Source organism: Chlorocebus sabaeus, chromosome 2, assembly GCF_047675955.1.
Source record: "Chlorocebus sabaeus isolate Y175 chromosome 2, mChlSab1.0.hap1, whole genome shotgun sequence".
Classification (NCBI taxonomy): Eukaryota; Metazoa; Chordata; class Mammalia; order Primates; family Cercopithecidae; genus Chlorocebus; species Chlorocebus sabaeus.
In genome coordinates, this window is record NC_132905.1 from 93,740,339 (window position 1) to 93,759,147 (window position 18,809).

Consider the following 18,809-nt stretch of genomic DNA (forward strand, 5'->3'; position numbering starts at 1 on the left):
TTTGGTGCCATTGTCTTGTAATTATTAGGAAATCAGAAACAGTACAGAATTATTATTTCCTCCAGTATTCTGGAGGATCCTACACTTTGCAGCACAGCAGCTGGCGTTGGCTTGGCTACAGTCTCCTCCCTTCTTGTTTCTCTGGTAACAAATGCTCACCTCTGTTGACGGGGTGATCCAGTGCTGGCCAATCAGGGTGCCTCACTCTCCGCTCCCTGACCCGGGAATTGTTCATGGACGGCAGCTTCGTGCAAGCCCAGATCAGAGTCTTTCTTTGAGGCTGTTCTTGCCAGAATCTCAGGAGGCCCCACATGTGTCCCTCAGGGAGCCACAAGAATGGGGGCCAGCTGCTTTCCCCTGTAGCCCTCCCATTTGGAGAAGGCCTCTCAGTGGAAGGAGAGGACACCAAGCAGGGAGGCAAGAGGTGCGGGTGGTGGCAGAGAGGGTCCCACTGGTGTCCGGTGCCCAGTCCCCATCGCTGAGGCCCCCAGAGCAGGCCAGATTCTCTAGTTCTTCTTCTAGTTCTTTGAACTCCGCTAGTATCTTTTCAACAAGTTAATTTTCTCTTATAAATGATCCTTAATTGGGTTTCTGCCACTTGCAACAAATATCTTTTATCCTAAACGGTTAAAATGAAAAGTGTGTGTGTTGGGGGCACGTGTTCAGGGGAAAGGAAATTCCCACCAGCTTTGGAATCAGCTGAGGTGGGTAAGCATATTCTTCCCCATGTTCTTCTAGCGCAATTCTTTTGTCCCTCTGTTGCTTTGATAGTTTTTAGTGGACATTATCCTAAAATTCAAATACCAAATGCATTTCTCATCCAAGATGAGCCGTGTCACCAATGAACAAGAAGAGCACCAGCATTGTAATTTTGTTTTTTTAAACAGAACTTCCGGGTACAGAAAATAACACCATCCTGTCCAAATTTAGGGCCGCACTGTCATCGAGGGATAATCAGTGTTTTTTTTTTTTTTTTTTTTTTTTTTGAGACAGTATCTCGCTCTGTTGCCCAGGCTAGAGTGCAGTGGTGTGATCTTGGCTCACTGCAATGCACTCTGCCTCCTCAGTTCAAGCAATTGCCCTGCCTCAGCCTCCTGAGTAGCTAGGACTACAGGCGTGCACCACCACACCTGGCTAATGTTTGTATTTTTAGTAGAGACTGGGTTTCACCATGTTGGCCAGGCTGTTCTCGAACTCCTGGCTTCAAGTAATCCACCCACCTCTGCCTCCCAAAGTGCTGGGGTTACAGGCGTGAGTCACCACACCTGGCCTAGTTGTTGTTTTCATTTGCCCAAGACATACTGTTCTGTTCCTCCCCTCAGTCCCTCTGTCTGCAAGTGAAACATTGTCTTTTTAACCTAAATACAAGAAACATGATTAAAACTCAGTAATGGACATGGTCACCAAAAGTTCATGGCAGCATCTTTCATACTAGCCCTGAAGGGGAAACAATCCAAAAAGTATCATGGATATATTGTCATTTGTTCATACAGTGGAATACCACCCAGCAAAGAAGAGGAATGAACAAGCTCCATGTACACCATTGTGGGTGAATCCCGCAAACGTGACTGAGAGTGAAAACCGAACAAATAGAGAGAACAAAATGTGTTTACATAAAGTCCCCAAACAGGCAAAACTAATCAATGGTGTTGGAAGTCTTTGACTATGGTCATTGTCCCTAGCCTGTGAGAGGAAGGGAGTTGGAAGAACTTGCAGGGACGAGGTGGGAGCAGGGCTTCTGGGCTGCTGACCGTGTTCCATGATGTGATCTGGGCAGTTACCCACGTGTGATTACTTAGTAGGAATGTATCAGTTTGTGTGCTTACAACTTGTGAACTTTTCTGCATGTGACTTATGAACAAAAAAGTCTGAAATAAAACCAGTACTCTGGAGGGAAAAATACCACAAGGAATGAGAAGTGCCTGAGAAAAGCTCCCTTGACATTCGCCAAGGAGAAAGCAAATGCAAGTTGGATGGGATAGTGGCTAAACAGAACTCATAGGGGAGAAACGATTGGCATTGACAAGATGAGTTCTTTCTCTGGACTCCCTCGGAGCTTTGATATTGGCTTGTCATTGGAATTTGGGTGGCAAGACTGCTTTATGATAAAGACTGAAGTTCTTCAAAGGATCTCCAGATAACTCAGCCTTTTGCTAAACTTCTGAAAAATGAACAATTAATCAGTTCTTCAACCCTCAGAAATTGTAAAAGCCAAAATGATTTAGATAAACTAGGAAAATCAGAGCAGAGGAGACAGTTATGGCATGTGAGAAACCTGTTCACTACTCGAGTTGGCCCTGATGTCAGGCGAGGAATACAGAGCGAGGTTTGCCATTGTACCCACCAAATGCTCTTCTAGTCCAAATGCAAAATGGTGGTCTCTGTTTAGACCTGAGGTACAAAGAAAACATTTCAGGGCTGGGCACAGTGGCTCATGCCTGTAATCTAGAACTTTGGGAGACTGAGATGGATAGATTGCTTGTGCCCAGGAGTTCAAGACCAGCAATGGGTAACATGGCAAAACCCCATCTCTACAAAAAAACACAAAAATTAGCCAGGTGGGTTGGCATGCTCCTGTAGTCTCAGCTACTTGGAGGGCTGAGGTGGGAGGGTCACTTGAACCCAGGAGGTTGAGGCTGCAGTGAGCTGTGATTGTGCTACTGTACTCCGGCCTGGGTGACAGAGCAAGACCCAGTCTCAAACAACCAAGCACAAAACATTTCAGAAGGGTCTTCTTCTCCCCATGCAAACTGCTAAGTCAACAAGTGCCACAAGGGTACGGATGGAAGGGACCTCTGCTAATCCCTGAGAGAGATGTCAGCTGGGGTTGCTATTACAAAGTTAGCGTATACTGGGAAGCTTAGAAACAAGAGAAACGTGTTTCTCACAGTTCCGGAGGATGGAAGTCCGAGATCAGGATGCTGGCATGGTCAGGTTCTGATGAGGGATTTCTTCCGGGTTGCAGACTAATACCTTCTTGCTGTAGCTTCTCATGGTGGAAGGGGCAAGGCAGCTCTCTGGGTTCCCCTTTATACAGGTGTAATCCCATTCATGAGGGTTTGACCCTCATATCCTAGTTACCTCCCATAGGCCATCAACTTGGGGACTAGGTTTTAGCAGCTGAATTACCGGGGAGAGCACACAAACGTTCAGACCTCAACAGGAAGCAAGCCTCTTGGCCCCCCTGCTAGCATCCATCTGCAGCTGGGCACCCTGTCTGGTTCTCTGACGTAACTTGTACAAAATAGCGCACTCCTTCCCTCCAGCAGCTGCTCCTCTTCTTCTTCAGACCCACCCCCGCCAATCAGGGGCTCCTCAAGATTCATGGAATTGACCACTGGGTTGCATTGTCAGCTCCTATTTCCCCATCCTCCACCGAACTAGTCATCAGACTCACCTCTCGCCTCATCTCAGGAATAGTGGTTCTCATCCTCAGCCCATGCTCAAGCCCCTGGAGAGCTTTGGAGTCACAGACACCAGAGACTCTGATTGAGTTGTTCTGGGGGGTGTAGCATGGGCCTTAGAAGTCCTCCAGGGGATTCTGATGTGCAGCCCAGGCTGAGAACCTCCGCTCTGGAATCAGCCTCTTTCTCTGTGCCACTGGGCTGATGGTCCTCATTTCCTCCCTCATTCTCTCTCCTCCGCACTGCAGCTTCCTAACAGGTCTGCTTATGTCCAGTCTCCCTATTCTTGTTTGCTTGTCCTGAACTGTTGATATCCTAATCTAAAACTCTAATCCTGACATTCAAAGCTTTCCAAAAGTTAGTTTCTGCCCACCTTCTGAACCTCACTTTGCTCTGCCCACCCCATGCACCCACACCTGTAGGTGCACAGGTCTGATCCCCTTTCACCAACCTGCTGCACCTTCCTGTTGAAGCTCTCTTTTGTCAACACCCAGCTGGATCTCCATACCTCTGGGAAGGCTTCCTGGATCATTCAATTATTTAACAAATCTCTTCCTTCTCCACTTCCTTACAACATGTGTTAAAAAATTAAAAAAAAAATTTAAAAAATAGAGACAGGGTGTCACTATGTTGCCTTGGCTGGTCTCAAACTCCTGGAATCCAGTGATCCTCCTGCCTCTCAAAGTGCTGGGATTACAGGCATGAGCCGTCACACCCGGCCAAACACAGCACATTGCTAACGTCCAGGAAACAGAGTCTGCCCTGCGTTCCGTATATGTATGGATTTGGGCCCCATCCACGGCATATGATAAACGACCTTGCCTCCTCTGAATCTAGAATGGCAATGAAATTCCACTCCTGGGAGAATTGAGAAGTAGCTACTCAAATAATTTCTTTATTCTGTAGTTCAGATGAAGAACCCAGCTGAAAAAGACGGTTTTTTTTCTTTTTGATGGAGTCTCGTTCTGTCACCCAGGCTAGAGTGCACTGGCGCCATCTAGGCTCACTGCAACATCCGCCTCCCGGGTTCAAGCAATTCTCCTACCTCAGCTTCCCGTGTAGCTGGGATTAGAGGTGCATGCCACCACGCAGGGTTAATTTTTGTATTTTTAGAAGAGTTGGAAGGCTTCCTTTTCTTTTTTTTTTTTTTTTTGAGACGGAGTCTCGCTCTGTTGCCCGGGCTGGAGTGCAGTGGCCGGATCTCAGCTCACTGCAAGCTCCGCCTCCCGGGTTCCAGCCATTCTCCTGCCTCAGCCTCCCGCGTAGCTGGGACTACAGGCGCCCGCCACCTCGCCCGGCTAGTTTTTTGTATTTTTTAGTAGAGACGGGGGGAAGGATGTGGATGTCTCTTTATGTGGATGTCCTGTGACTTTGAAATAAATGAAATAATATATTCTGAACCTCAATTCTAGAGGCAATGGGATTTGAATCAATGTTGGAACATTCTTTCCATACCCTTTTCCCCTTTTTTTACTCCACTCTAAAGAGTACCAGGTAAAAATATTCCATTTCACTAGCTCCTTTGCAGCTAAAGGGCTCTTTACACAATTCTGGCTGATGAGATATAGGCAGAAGTCCCTGGGGGAGGACTCTCCTGTACTTTTCCTCTTCTGTCTTCCTGAAATGTAGATGTAATAGCTGGAGGAGCAGCAGCCATCTTTTCACCTTTAGAGTCACGTGATGATGATGATGCAGCTGAAGACTGTAAACACCTTGTGAGAAGCTTTGTTGGCTTTGGGCTTTTAAACTCGATGTTATGTGAGAAAATTAACCTCGTTATTTGTTGAAGCTACCCTTTGTCAAGTTTTCTGTTTCTGTTAAAAAAAAAAAAAAAAAAAAGCCTTATATCTCCATGCTCTCTCACACACCTGGGAGAGTGTTCTTCAACTAGCCTGCTTTAAGTTCATACATTAGAAACAAAGGTGCACTCTTAACAGCAATAAGATAATTAACAAGTCTTTTATTTCCTGCAGTTCATTTTCCTTTTACCTCTTATAAATTTCTTGCACTCATTAAAAGAACCTGCTGAGAACTTATTATCAGCTGAACTCTGGACATAGCATGGTGAGCTGGCCACACAGCATCACTGGCAGTGGTATGCTGATAAATGCTTGAGGGTAAGGAGACCTGGTTTGAGCATTTGTCATTTTCTGGGATGTAAATGCTCCCACCATGGTTGAGCCTCCAACAGAGACCTCGCTGAAGGGAGATTTAGGAAGAGATATTCTCAATTGGTTCTTGGGAGTCCCTGGAGCCGGCTGTACTACCCCCTGAAGACAGTGCCCCAAGAGAGCAGAGCAGGGCCCTTGCTAAAATCATTTTCTTTTCTTTTTTTTTTTTTTTGAGACGGAGTCTTGCTCTGTCGCCCAGGCTGGAGCGCAGTGGGGTGATCTTGGCTCACTGCAAGCTCCGCCTCCTGGGTTCACACCATTCTCCTGCCTCAGCCTCCCAAGTAGCTGGGACTACAGGCGCCCACCACCACACCCGGCTAATTTTTTTGTATTTTTAGTAGAGACGGGGTTTCACTGTGTTAGCCAGGATGGTCTTGATCTCCTGACCTTGTGATCCACCCGCCTCGGCCTCCCAAAGTGCTGGGATTACAGGTGTGAGCCACCGTGCCCCACCGCTAAAATCATTTTCTTAAGGGTGAGCCTTAGAGTATAGCTTCTCTAGATAAAAGTCTTTTGATGGGTACATGCATCTCCAGGGCAAATCGCTAGGAAGCTGAGCAGGTTTGGTCATAGGTCAGTGGCTTTCCTTTCCTTTGAATTCCCCAAAAGTCTTGGCAAGAGCTCCATAGCCTTCCCATTTTCTTGTGTGTCTGTGTAAAATGCAGGTTATGAGACACACCATCCTCACTCTAATTTATTTTTTGGGGGTAATTTAATAGACCCATTGTTTTTTTCATAGAGTTACGTTTGATCATCAATCCTGGGCTGATCTGGTGTGTTTAGAATTAAGATGAATTATTTCTACCTTTAATCAGCTGTTAATAATATAACATTTCCTTTTGGTGAAGTTTATATAAAGAGTTCTCTTACTAGGGAGCATCTGAGCCAAAAGAAGCCTGCCACTCAGTGTTGCCAAAGGCAGACTTTTAGTGATGCTAACTACTCTGGGGGTCCTCACCTTCCCCAATTCCACCCACCTGCTTGATATCTTAGAACTTGCCTGTGCTCATGGGTTGACCTGTTGAGAGCCTGATTATGCTCACATAAAGTTACAACTTTACTAATTAGGCCCCATTGACTAGGGATTTGTTATACCTCAATGTATTTAGCTCATGCTTTTTGTTATACTCTGAAGGGAGTGTTTGCTAAGCAAATTAATAGTGTAATCAAGATCCCAGGGAGAATGCTTAAGAACCAAAGCCAACTTACAACAGAATATAATTGATCATTGAGACAAATAGCATAGGCTCTTTCCTGAGAAACATCTTTGTAGGCAAATAATCTCAGTTATTTGATACGCCTAGAAATCATAAAGACCTTTGGTCTGAGTGTTGATATGGGTTGGATTTGTGTCCCTGCCCAAATATCATGTCAAATTATAATCCCCAATGTCAGAGGAGGAGCCTGGCGGGAGGTGATTGGATCATGGGGGCAGAGCTCCCCCTTGCTGTTCTCGTTGTTAGTGTGTTCTCACAAAATCTGGTTAAAAGTGTGTAGCACCACCCAGTTTGCTGTCTTCCTCCTGCTCCTGAAACGTAAGATGTGCCTGCTTACCCTTTGCCTTCTGCCATGGTTGAAAGTTTCTTGAGGCCTCCTCAGCCATGCTTCCTGTACAGCCTGTGGAACCATGAGCCAATCAAACCTCTTTTCTTTATAGATTACCCAGTTTCAAGTATTTATTTATAGTATTGTGAGAACGGACTAATATAAATGTGCTCCCCCAAAGTTTATGTGTTAGAAACTTAACCCCCAACTGCAAAGTGTTGGGAGATGGAGCCTAATAAGAGGTGATTAAGTCCTGAGGGATCTGCCCTCATGAGTTGATTCATGTTGTTATCATGAAAGTGGTTAGTTATTGTGAAAGTGAGTTGTTATAAAAACAAGTTTGGCGCCCTTCCCCCTCTTACTCTCTTGCTCTCACCCTCTCTTGCCCTTGTGTGTCCCACCATGGGATCACACAGCACAAAGGCCCATACCAGATGATGTTGCCATGTTTTTGGACTTCTAGTCTCCAGAACCATAAGCCAAATCCATTATTTTCCAGGAATTATTATCTTATTCAATATTTTTTATATCAATTTTCCTTTTTATTATACTTTAAGTTCTGAGATACATGTGCAGAACATGCAGGTTTGTTACATAGGTATACATGTGCCATGGTGGTTTGCGGCACCCATCAACCCATCATCTACATTAGGTATTTCTCCTAATGCTATCCATTCACCTGCCCTCCACTCCCTGACAGGCCCCAGTGTGTGATGGTCCCCTCCCTGTGCCCACATGTTCTCATTGTTCAACTCCCACTTATGAGTGAGAACCTGCAGTGTTTGGTTTTCTGTTCCTGTGTTAGTTTGCTGAGAATGATGGTTTCCAGTTTCAACCATGTCCCTGCAAAGGGCAAGAACTCGTTCTTTCTTATAGCTGCATGGTATTCCATGGTGACTATGTGCCACATTTTCTTTAGTCTATCATTGATGGGCATTTGGAATGGTTCCAAGTCTTTGTTATTGTGAATAGTGCTGCAATAAACACATGTGTGCATGTGTTTTTATAGTAGAATGATTTATAATCCTTTGGGTATATACCCAGTAATGGGATTGCTGGGTCAAATGGTATTTCTGGTTCTAGATCCTTGAGGAATTGTCACACTGTCTTCCACAATGGTTGAACTAATTTACACTCCCACCAACAGTGTAAAAGCATTCCTATTTCTCCACATCCTCACCACCATCTGTTGTTTCCTGACTTTTTAATTATTGCCATTCTAACTGGGTGCTGAACCCACTACAGTGCAGCAAAGCCACTGTAGCCAGACTGCCTCTCTAGATTCCTCGTCTCTGGGCAGGACATCTCTGAAAGAAATGCAGCAACCCCAGCCACGGGCTTATAGATAAAACTCCCATCTCCTTGGGACAGGGCACCCAGGGGAAGGGGTAGCTGTGGGTGCAGCTTCAGCAGACTTAAACATTCCTGCCTGCTGGCTCTGAAGAGAGCAGCAGATCTCCCAGCACAGCGCTTGAGTTCTGCCAAGGGACAGACTTCCTCTTCAAGTGGGTCCCAGAGCCCTGTGCCTCCTGACACCTCCTAGCAGGAGTTGACAGACACATCATACAGGAGAGCTCTGGCTGGCATCTGGCATGTGCCCCTCTGGGACAAAGCTTCCAGAGGAAGGAGCAAGCAGCAATCTTTGCTGTTCTGCAGCCTCCTCTGATGATACCCAGGCAAACAGGGTCTGGAGTGGACCTGCAGCAAACTCCAGCAGACCTGCGGAAGAGGGGCCTGACTGTTAGAAGGAAACAGAAAGCAATAGGATCAACATCAGCAAAAAGGATGCCTGGGTAAAAATCCCATCAGAAGGTCACCAACATCAAAGACCAAAGGTAGATAAATTTCTGTTCATAAAAATTACCCTGTCTCAGGTATTCTGTTATAGCGGCCGAAATCAATTTAACAAAGTTAGACTTCTTTTTGGATTATTGTATAATCCAGATTAGTGTGACTTTACCCTAAATTGTGTGAATGAGAACTTTGAGTGTACTTCAAAGACTTTTTCAGATGCAGAATTATATTTTATAAAGATTATATTAGTTTTTAGTCTTAAATAAGATATATAATCTTTTCATATGATTCCAACTTAAATATGGGTAACTTGCTAATCAGTTCACTTCTATTGTTTAGTTTTCTTAAATTTAAAAATAGCATTTATCTGCCCACATAAAGACTTGACCATAAATGTTCATAGCAGTTTTTATTTACAGTTATCCAGATCAGAAACAATTTAAATGTCCATCAACAGAAAGACAAAGTTTTATTATGTTCACCCAATGAAATGCTACTTACCAATACAAAAGGAACAAACTAATGATACAAGCAACATGGACAAGTCTCCAAAATATTATGCCAACCAAAAGAAGCCAGATATAAAAGTATCCATGCTATATAATTTCATTAATAAGAATCCTAGAAAAGTTTAATCTTACCCTACAGTGTCTGAGAGTAGAGAATGGTTGCTCTGGGTGGCCAGCAGTTTAGAACATGGATATCTTTGGGGATAGCTTTGGGGGCTATTATTCAGCCCACCAATTTGCCCTCAGACTCCTAAAGACTTATGTGTGTCTCACATGCAAGATATAGTTACCCTATTCCAACGTTCCCCAAATTCTTAATCTATTGTATCATCAATTCAAGTTCAAAATCTCATCTAAGTCTCATCAGCTCCAAAGTTCCACATCTCATCACTTAAATCATTGAAATCAGGTACAGGTAAAACTCTGGGTATGATCCATCCTGGGGTACAATTTCTCTTCCTCTGTGGACCTATGAAACTAGAAAACAAATTCTCTGCTTCCAAAATACTAAGAAGGGTATAGCATATCAGTTACAGACACAATTGAAAGGGGAGACAATTGAAGGAAAGAAGCCACTGGTTCTTAGCAATTTCAGAATTCAACAGGACAAACTCCATTAGGTTTCAAGACCTAAGAATAATCCTTTGTGGCTTAAGTCTCAAATCTCTGAAGCCATGGGACTGCCTTCTTGGAGGGCCATGTGGTTTGCACACAAGTCAGGCCATCCTCCAGGTAAGATGACATATTGATAGGTTCTTGGGAGTAGGACATAGACATCCTTTGGGAGCTATTTTCCAGCCTAGTATGTGTAGTTGCACAGGTGTATAAACTTGTCAAAATGCATTAAAATGTACACTTAAAATGGGTGCATTTTATTTTATTTATTTAGAGACAGTATCACTTTGTAGTCCAGGCTAGAGTGCAGTGGCATGATCATAGCTCACTGTAACCTCGAACTCCTGGGCTCAAGTGATTCTCCCATCTCAGTCTCCTAAGTAGCTGACACTATAGGCCTGTGCCATCATGCCCAGCTACTGTTGCCTAAGCTGGTCTCAAACTCCTGGTCTCAAGTGATCCTCCTGCCTTGGCCTCCCAAAGTGCTAGGATTATAGGCCAAACCTGGCCCATTTGGTTGTATTTAAGAATTATACCTCAATAAAGTTGGTATTTTAAGGAAAAATAGGGTTGCTTCTTTGTCGTATGTGTCACTAAGGATGTTTTCAGACTTAGATGGCTGAAATCCTACAAAGAAATTTGCCATGAAATGTGGAATCAGTTATACAATTATAATTATAATAACATAATAAATATAATAATTATAAAATTGTTATAATTTACAGACATTGTAAGATCATCCTTCTTATTTCAAAGTGAACTTCAGATAGCAAGAGGCTCATTACAGCTGGTGAACACTTTTGGAAACATTCTTCCCTTTAGCTTCAGATGCAAAATGCGTTAAAGCAAGGAGTATACTTGACGCCTTAAGCACTGAAGCCTGTCTGGAGTGCTCTACCTTGAGGCTCTGACTTTGGTAGGATAACTGACAGGATCTTTAGCTTTGCTCAAGCTGGTAGTTCCTCTCTTTATTGTTCATGTATGTATGATTCACATAGCTCTCTAAAGGTAAGTGAAGCACTTGCTTATGGAGATGTGTTCTAGAGGCTAAGTAATCAAAGAGTGCATGGTGTTGAGTTGAGTTCAGTACGGGAATAGTTAGCTCCAATGAGACACATGTCATATTCTACCTGGGAATTCATAATTCAGCTCAGTGTTTCTTTTAGTGCCTTCTATGGGTTACTTGCACCAGAATCATCTTGCTTTACATAAGAATTCACCTGGACTTGTTGAATGGTACCTTCTTTATCCACACCAAGACCTACTAAATTGTAATTTCTATAAGCTGGAGGCCTGAATTCTGCATTTCTTAAGCTCCCCCGGTGAGTCTCTGCTCACCAAAGTCTGAGATCACTAGATAAAGAGAATGAGAAAAAGTAGTCAGAGAGGTAGAGGAACCAGGTGGCTGCAGCATCCTAGAAACAAACAGAAGAGCTTCAGGAAGGAGAGTGTTTGTTTCCGTCCTGTCATGTGATATGACGAGATGGAGTAGAATGTTATTGACGGCCAGGAGGTCACTAGTGACTTAATTAAGCACATGCTGCTTCGTGGAGTGGGAAGAGGACAGGGTCCAAGGCAGATGCCCAGGAAGCAAAAAAAAAAAAAAAAAAAACACAAAACAAAAAAAAACCGCTCTATTAAACTAGACACATTTTGATGTGCAGTTCCAGACCTTGGTACCTACCCTGATATCACATGTAATGCTCTGCATGTGCACAGAGGTATGAGCAGTAATGTTCTAAAGCATTATTTTTAGTGATAAAAACAGGTTTTAATTGTCCATCAGTAGGGGAAGACTAAATACCCCAGATATTGTACATCTGTGTTGTGGAGCCTTCTGCAGTATTTACAAAGAATTACATGGAATGCCCTTGGGAGAAAAAAAAGTAAGTTGCAATAAAGTTCTATATTTTATAAATGTATCTAAATGTGGAGAGAACGGTCTGAAGAGAATCATACCATGTGATTATTTTAAGTGGCCCTCTAAGGAAGGGACACGATTGGGGCGGGGGTGGGGTCAAATATCTTCTTTTGTTAAGACACAGCTATTGTGAATACTGCTGTGATGAACACACAAATGCATGTGTCTTTTTGGTAGAAGGATTTATTTTCCCATTGGGTACAGATGGACATAAAGATGGCAGTGATAGATACTGAGGACTGTAACCACCTGATGGGTTCTTCCTGCCTGCTGCATAAAGAAATGTTAGCAGCAGTGAATCTGTATGGATCTGCAGCCACTTCAATTCTTGCCTCCTCAGAAGAAAGGATTTGACCGAGAGGCGTAAGGCAGAGGGAGAGACCAAGGCAAGTTTTTTAGAGCAGGAATGAAAGCTTGTTAAACACTGTTAGAGCAGGAATGAAAGGAAGTCAAGTACACTTGGAAGACAGCCAAACGGGTGACTTGAAAGGTCAAGTGCACTGTTTGACTTTTGACTTGGGGTTTTCTACCTTGGCATGCTTCCAGGGTGCTGTCTCTCTTCTCCCCTAGTTCTTCACTTGGGGTGGGTTGTCCACATGTGCAGTGGTCTGCCGGCCCTTGGGAGGGGCTGTATTTGTAGTGTGTTTACTGAAGTTGTACACATGTTTACTTGAGGCATTTTTCCCTTGCCAGTTGAATGTTCTTAGGGGAAGGTCGTATACCAGTTAAGCTCTGCCGTTTTTCCTCTTGTTGTGTGTATGCTTGAACCCACTTGCTCAACTCCTGAGATCTTACTGGGGAGCTGCTGATCACCAGTTTCAGGTGTTTCTATTGGGAGACTGCCTTTCCCTGGTGCCAGTTGTGACTAATTATTATATTATTTTAGAGAGACAGTTTAAGAACCACCTACCCATCCCCTGATGGTCACCTGACATTCCTGATTGTGGGGGCCCTCTCCTGCCCTGCTCATGTATGACTAACCGCCTACTGTAAAACATCCTCCCCTGTGCTCGCTGCTGATTGGTTGGGGCAGAGATGACATTATAGGGGGTTGAAGCTGTCCTCCTGCATGCTGAATCACTTATGTGTGGGGCCACAGAATGGGGTGGGTGGGTCTAGGTGGTGCCATGGGTGTCAGACTTGCAAAAAATCTGAAAAGATATCTCGAAAGGCCAAGCTACAATAGTGGTGTTATTTGCAGGAGTAATCGAGGAAGTTGCATAGTTTATAACCTCTGGAATAATGGCTCGTAATCATGCCTGTCTGTACCTTAACCGGTCTCAGGCTCCTCTCCTCCCCGCAGCCTAATCGCCTCCTATTAGCGTTACAAAAGTGGTTGAGTTCTGGGCAAGGCTTCTTATCATTTAAATGATAGCCTAAATGTCTTTCAAAGTTAGCTAAGCCCAATAGCCCTGGAATAATTAAGGGAAAGGCAAGATGGGTGGGCGGGAGGGGGGTTAGCTCAGCTCACTGTTATAATTGCTCTCCTGATATAATTTTTGCAAAGGCAGCTTCAGGACTACTTAGAGGGGATGGAGGGGAGCAAGGGATGGAAAACAGTCGGTTACTGTGCTTACTACCTGGGTGATGCAATTCGTGCCCCAAATGTCAGCATCACACAATATACCCATATAACACACCTCGCATGTGCCCCCTGCACCTAAAATAAAAGTTGAAATATTTTTTTTTAAAAAAAGGACACAGCCTTTGTCATACACTTCCTGGGGCTGAAATCCAAGCTTTGCCTTCTACTATGTGAGTTTATGCAAGTTATTTCATTTATTTGGGACTTAAATTCCTCATCTCTAGTATAAGGATAAAATAACATTACCTATGTGTTATAAAGCCAATGAGCAAAGTAAAAAAAAAAAAAAAAAAAAATCGCAACGTGCTTCCAGAAGGCTTGCATAGACTAAAAACTCCACACATGTTAGCTATTATTATATTGTGAGCGGTGAGCAAAAACGACTTCAATGTTACGTAAAGCATCTAAATTTTAAACCGTGAGACCGTATCTTCAATGTATTATAAGTGTAATTAATAATCATCATTTAAAAAATAAATAAAGTAACAGAAGTAGAAATGCAGATGACTCTGTCAAGAAGTTTAAAGATAAGAAGGGAAAGAAAGGCAGCTCAGGGAAAAGAAATGAAACATCTTCATTTAAACATACTCAATGGGCTTCACACTTGTTCAGACGTCTGCACTGCAGGTTTAATTTCGAGGCTCAATACCAGCTAGTTGAGTAACATCAACCCTTAAAACTCACTGCTTTACTGATGATGCAAATGACCTGGAGAGACATAAAATAGGAGCAGAAATTTACCTTAAAAGTCACAAATTGATGTCCATGTATTAAGGGAAATTTATCAACATAACTAGAAAGCAGTTGAAGCCAAGAACTAAGGTGCCCTATGGAAAAAATAAAGCATGATTTGCACAGTTCCCAGGTTCAGGACACATTGGTAAACTAGATGGCAAGACTAGATTATTCATGCCTCCCTCTTTTAGACCATATAGGATAACTTTTTGACGCTGCCATGGCATTTGTAAGCTGTCATAGCGCTGGTGGGAGTGTAGCAGTGAGGACAACCAGAGGTCTTTTCTGTTGCCATCTTGGTTTTGGTGGGTTTTGGCCAGCCAGCTTCTTTACGGCAACCTGTTTCATCAGCAAGGTGGTTATGACCTATATCTTCTGCCCACTTCCTATCTCATCCTGTGACTAAGAATGCCTTAACCTCCTGAGAATACAGTCCAGTAGGCCTCAGCCTTATTTTACCCAGCTTCTATTCACGATGGAGGTGCTCTGCTTCAAACTCCTCTGACAAAACCATCAGAAACCAGAGGGAAGGCAGACACCTCAAGATGACGCTGGCCAAGAACCAAACAGGCATCGTGTGTCCCAGTGGAGGCCAGCCCATGACGACACCTGAGCCACAGACGATCCCTCTCACACCCAGATGCTATCTAAGGCCCATGGCAACCGGATGCCACCCTGAGCATGAGGTAGGAGGCAATTAACCCCTGGTTGGCTGAATTGACCCAGAGAACTGAGTTGACCTTAAATTATCATTGTTGAATATTCTTCTAAGAAGACGTGGGGAGAGCTTGAGATAGAAATTAAATTCAGACATACTAAGCATGTAAAAATAAGGGATGTTCCGTCTGTTGCCCACCCAAGGATAATGGACTGACAATTCAGGGGCGTTAGTAACATGCCAGGCACTGTGCTAAGTAACTGACACTGATTAGACCATTTAATAATTACAACTGAATGGGTGGTTAATGATTGTTATTTCATTGTTTTAGATGAGAAGCTCAGAAAAGTCAAGTAGCTTCGTTAAGATTGCACAACTATGGCTGGGCGTGGTGGCTCAAGCCTGTAATCCCAGCACTTTGGGAGGCCGAGACGGGCGGATCATGAGGTCAGGAGATCGAGACCATCCTGGCTAACACGGTGAAACCCTGTCTCTACTAAAAAATACAAAAAAAAAAAACCAAAAAACTAGCCAGGCGAGGTGGTGGGTGCCTGTAGTCCCAGCTACTCGGGAGGCTGAGGCAGGAGAATGGCGTAAACTCGGGAGGCGGAGCTTGCAGTGAGCTGAGATCCTGCCACTGCACTCCAGCCTGGGTGACAGAGCGAGACTCCGTCTAAAAAAAAAAAAAAAAAAAAAAAAAGGTTGCACAACTAGTAAATGAGGGAATCGGGCGTGCTGGGATTTTTAAGGTGCATTTCCCTTCTGAATGGCTGAAAACTGAAGTGTGGAGTCAGTGAGATATCCAGCTATCAGCTTTATGCATTGGGTCCTATGGTAGAGAAAATACATCTCAGGTCTGAGCCTGAACTTTCACCCTCATGCTCCTTCATAGCCCCGTGTCTCCAGAGCCTAGGCTTCAGACATTGCTCTGGGTCAGGATTCCCAGGAAACAGACTCTGAGATGGAGATGTGCATGCAGGTGGTGACCGGAAACGGTTCTGAGGAACAGCCCCTGAGAGGGAGGGAGGGAGCAGGATGCCGCAGGAGAAACTGAAGTGCAGTAGGGATGCAACTGAGGCCTCAGCTGATCTCATGGAGAGCTTTGAAGCTTGGGTGGCATTTCAGAGATGCCTTGAATTCAAGTTTCGGGAGCTGGGTCTTTATATCCCAGCATCATTGAGTCACTGGATGCAGGCTACCCCTAAGGAGGAGGTGAAAAGTTGGATAAGGCAGCTCCCTTTGGCTAAAGACAAACTCGAGGAGGAATTCAGGGGCAAGCCAAGAAACACTGCTGGCGTCTGAGCAATGCGCGCCCTGAACCGAGGGCAGGAGTTGGCCAACAGACCTCAGCAACCACTGCAGTCCACCGGCAGCGTTCTGCCACGTTCCAGAAGCTCGCTTGATGTGGGCAGAGCTCCTCTGGGATTTGGTTGATCTCTTTTCCTGGAGAAACCTACAATGGAAAGGTTATTGAGACAAACTGATGTCTCTATGCTGAAGTGATCTTGGGACAATGACAGATACTCATGACTTCCCCCATCAACTACCCAGTCTTGATCCTCCTCACCCCCAGCTAGCACTGCTAGACCTAGACTTTGATGGTCCAGGGTGGGGGCTGCCCAGACTCTCATCCCTCGGGGTCTCTGTCCTCTGCTCACCATATCTTCCTCGGTTCACGACTGAGGTGCCCTCCATTTGTTATCAATATTTGGTCAGCGAGGACTAATAGACACCCCCATGGATCACGTGGGTGCTAAAGGTGTTCTTCCTTCCTTCCTTGTGCAACAGCAGCTTCCTCTTCTCGGCTCCTGGGTTCAAGTGATTCTCCTGCCTCAGCCTCCCGAGTAGCTGGGACTTCAGGTGTGCACCACCACGCCAGCTAATTTTTGTATTTTTAGTAGAGATGGGGTTTCACCATGTTGGCTAGGATGGTCTTGATCTCTTGACCTTGTAATCTGCCCACCTTGGCCTCCCAAAGTGCTGGGATTACAGGCGTGACCTGCTGTGCCCCGCCAGCAGCCTCTTTTTTAATGATTAGGGCCAATTAGTCCTGCCAGATGGTGACACCTCTTCTTGCTGCTGGTTGTATGGAAAAAGGAGCCTGAAGTGTCAGGGAGGCAGTCCCAGTTTAATGTGTAATGAGACTTTGCTGTGTGTGTCCCTTAGTGGAAAGAGTCCCCTCTGGGGAGTTGCAAGGATGGGAAGCACAGCTCTCTAAGGGAGCCACTGGGAGCAGTGATAAGCAGGGCAGCACTCCTTCCAGCCACTGAATCCCATACTCACGTTAGACCTCCTGGGGACACAGTGCCAGGCCTTGGTTATTGATTTCGAGAGAATATTGCATCTTGGAGTGTAGCGCCCCATCCTTGCAGGAGATTATCTCCAAGCTGTATCCTCAAAGGGTAGCTTCATTGAGCTATCAGGACAGAAGCTCCAGGGCAGTGCGGGATGTAATGGGACCGGTGAGCCCGTGCTCACTTGCACACTGTCAAACGTCCTTTGCCGTGAAGCGGGTCCCTGGGTCCAAAGGCACGTCATGCAGGATTCACATGGGTGGACCAGATGTTTTGTAAACCCTCGGATAGCGATGGTGCCTGAAGTTCTGTGGACAGGAAAGCCAAACTCCCACCAGAGTATGAGTTAATTCCTGTCAAGCAGAATCATTCCCTTCCAGAGTGGCTGGTTGGTCTCTGAGTGATTGTGCCGTATTAGGGGCTCAGGGTTGTTCTCTGTGGCTTGCAGGTTGGGTACTTAGTAGTTAGATCAGCCTTGGTGAGTTGGGGACCATGCTGTTGGGTCCATGCATAGCCTCCTTCCCTGTCACCACGGCTGCTTTGTTCATGGGTCCGTTGTGCCACTACTGGAGTGAGCAGTGAGTGAGGAGGGCTAAACCTCAGTTGGCTGAGTCATTCTGCCCCCTTGGTTATTTGGTGTCTCTTCCACGGTGAATGCTCTCTTGTGGAAACTCACGTAGGACATGACCATCTTTATGTTTAATGCTCATCCTGACAGGACCATTCACAGGCCTTGTTGTCCCAACCTTTGAATCTTTCTTCTTCTAAGTCACTAACAACCAGCCAGGCCATTCACCACTGCCAATGGATCTATGTATGTTTTAACCTCGGGCCACTTTTGTTTCTGCTCCAAGTAGATGACATTGGGAGGAAGTCCCTCATTACGTCTTTCAGAGGCACTCCGAGTTCTCAGGGGCTGTGGTGCAGGAATAGTCCATTTTCAGCTAGTACCATGTAGCAATCTGCCATCTGTGAACCAAGCATTTCCCTCCCTGCTAAGTAGGTAAAAAGGGACAAGCCCCTTTCCCTGCCACTGTGTGGTTACAGGTATTAACTGAAGGGAAAACACTAGTTAGAAGTGGTGGATGACAGGCAGGGCTGGCTGTGGGATGGTGTCTCGGACAACTGCCAGTGCAACTTACAAGTGCCTTCTGGCCCTACTGGTGCTCCGTCATGAGAATTATTTGCAGATTGCTTGTCTGACCTTATGAGTTAGGGGGTCCTGACCTGAACCCAGGTCATGGTGGGCTGGCTGTATGGTCACTTGTTGCCATGGTTAGGTAGCAGGACAAAGCTCTTTTCAAATAGTGCATATTTTTCTGCTGCTAATGACGTGAGCTTGCTCTAGACCTAAGGGTCTGTGCTGTGATTCTCCTGTTGAGCCTTGTCTTAAATGCCACCTAGTGTCTTTTCCCACTAGGGCCTGCTGGGCTGTGTGGACCAAGCAGCTGGAACACTTGCACCTCAGCCTGGACCTGCTGCCCTGCTCTTCTTTCTCTGGGTCTCAAGCAAAACTGGCATCTTTCATGTCACAGGGTAGGTGTTTGAGCAATGTTCCCAAGGGTAGGAAGTGCTGCC

General features: G+C 45.1%; 1 protein-coding gene across 1 annotated transcript in view; it reads left to right on the forward strand.

Moving 5' to 3' along the window:
- Positions 1-18,809, forward strand: part of IGSF5 (immunoglobulin superfamily member 5) — a 176,999-nt gene that overhangs the window by 84,110 nt on the left and 74,080 nt on the right. Inside the window, exon 2 of the mRNA XM_073010696.1 lies at positions 18,652-18,767. The gene's annotated coding sequence lies outside the window, so the exon portion shown is untranslated. The remainder of the gene's footprint in view (positions 1-18,651; positions 18,768-18,809) is intronic.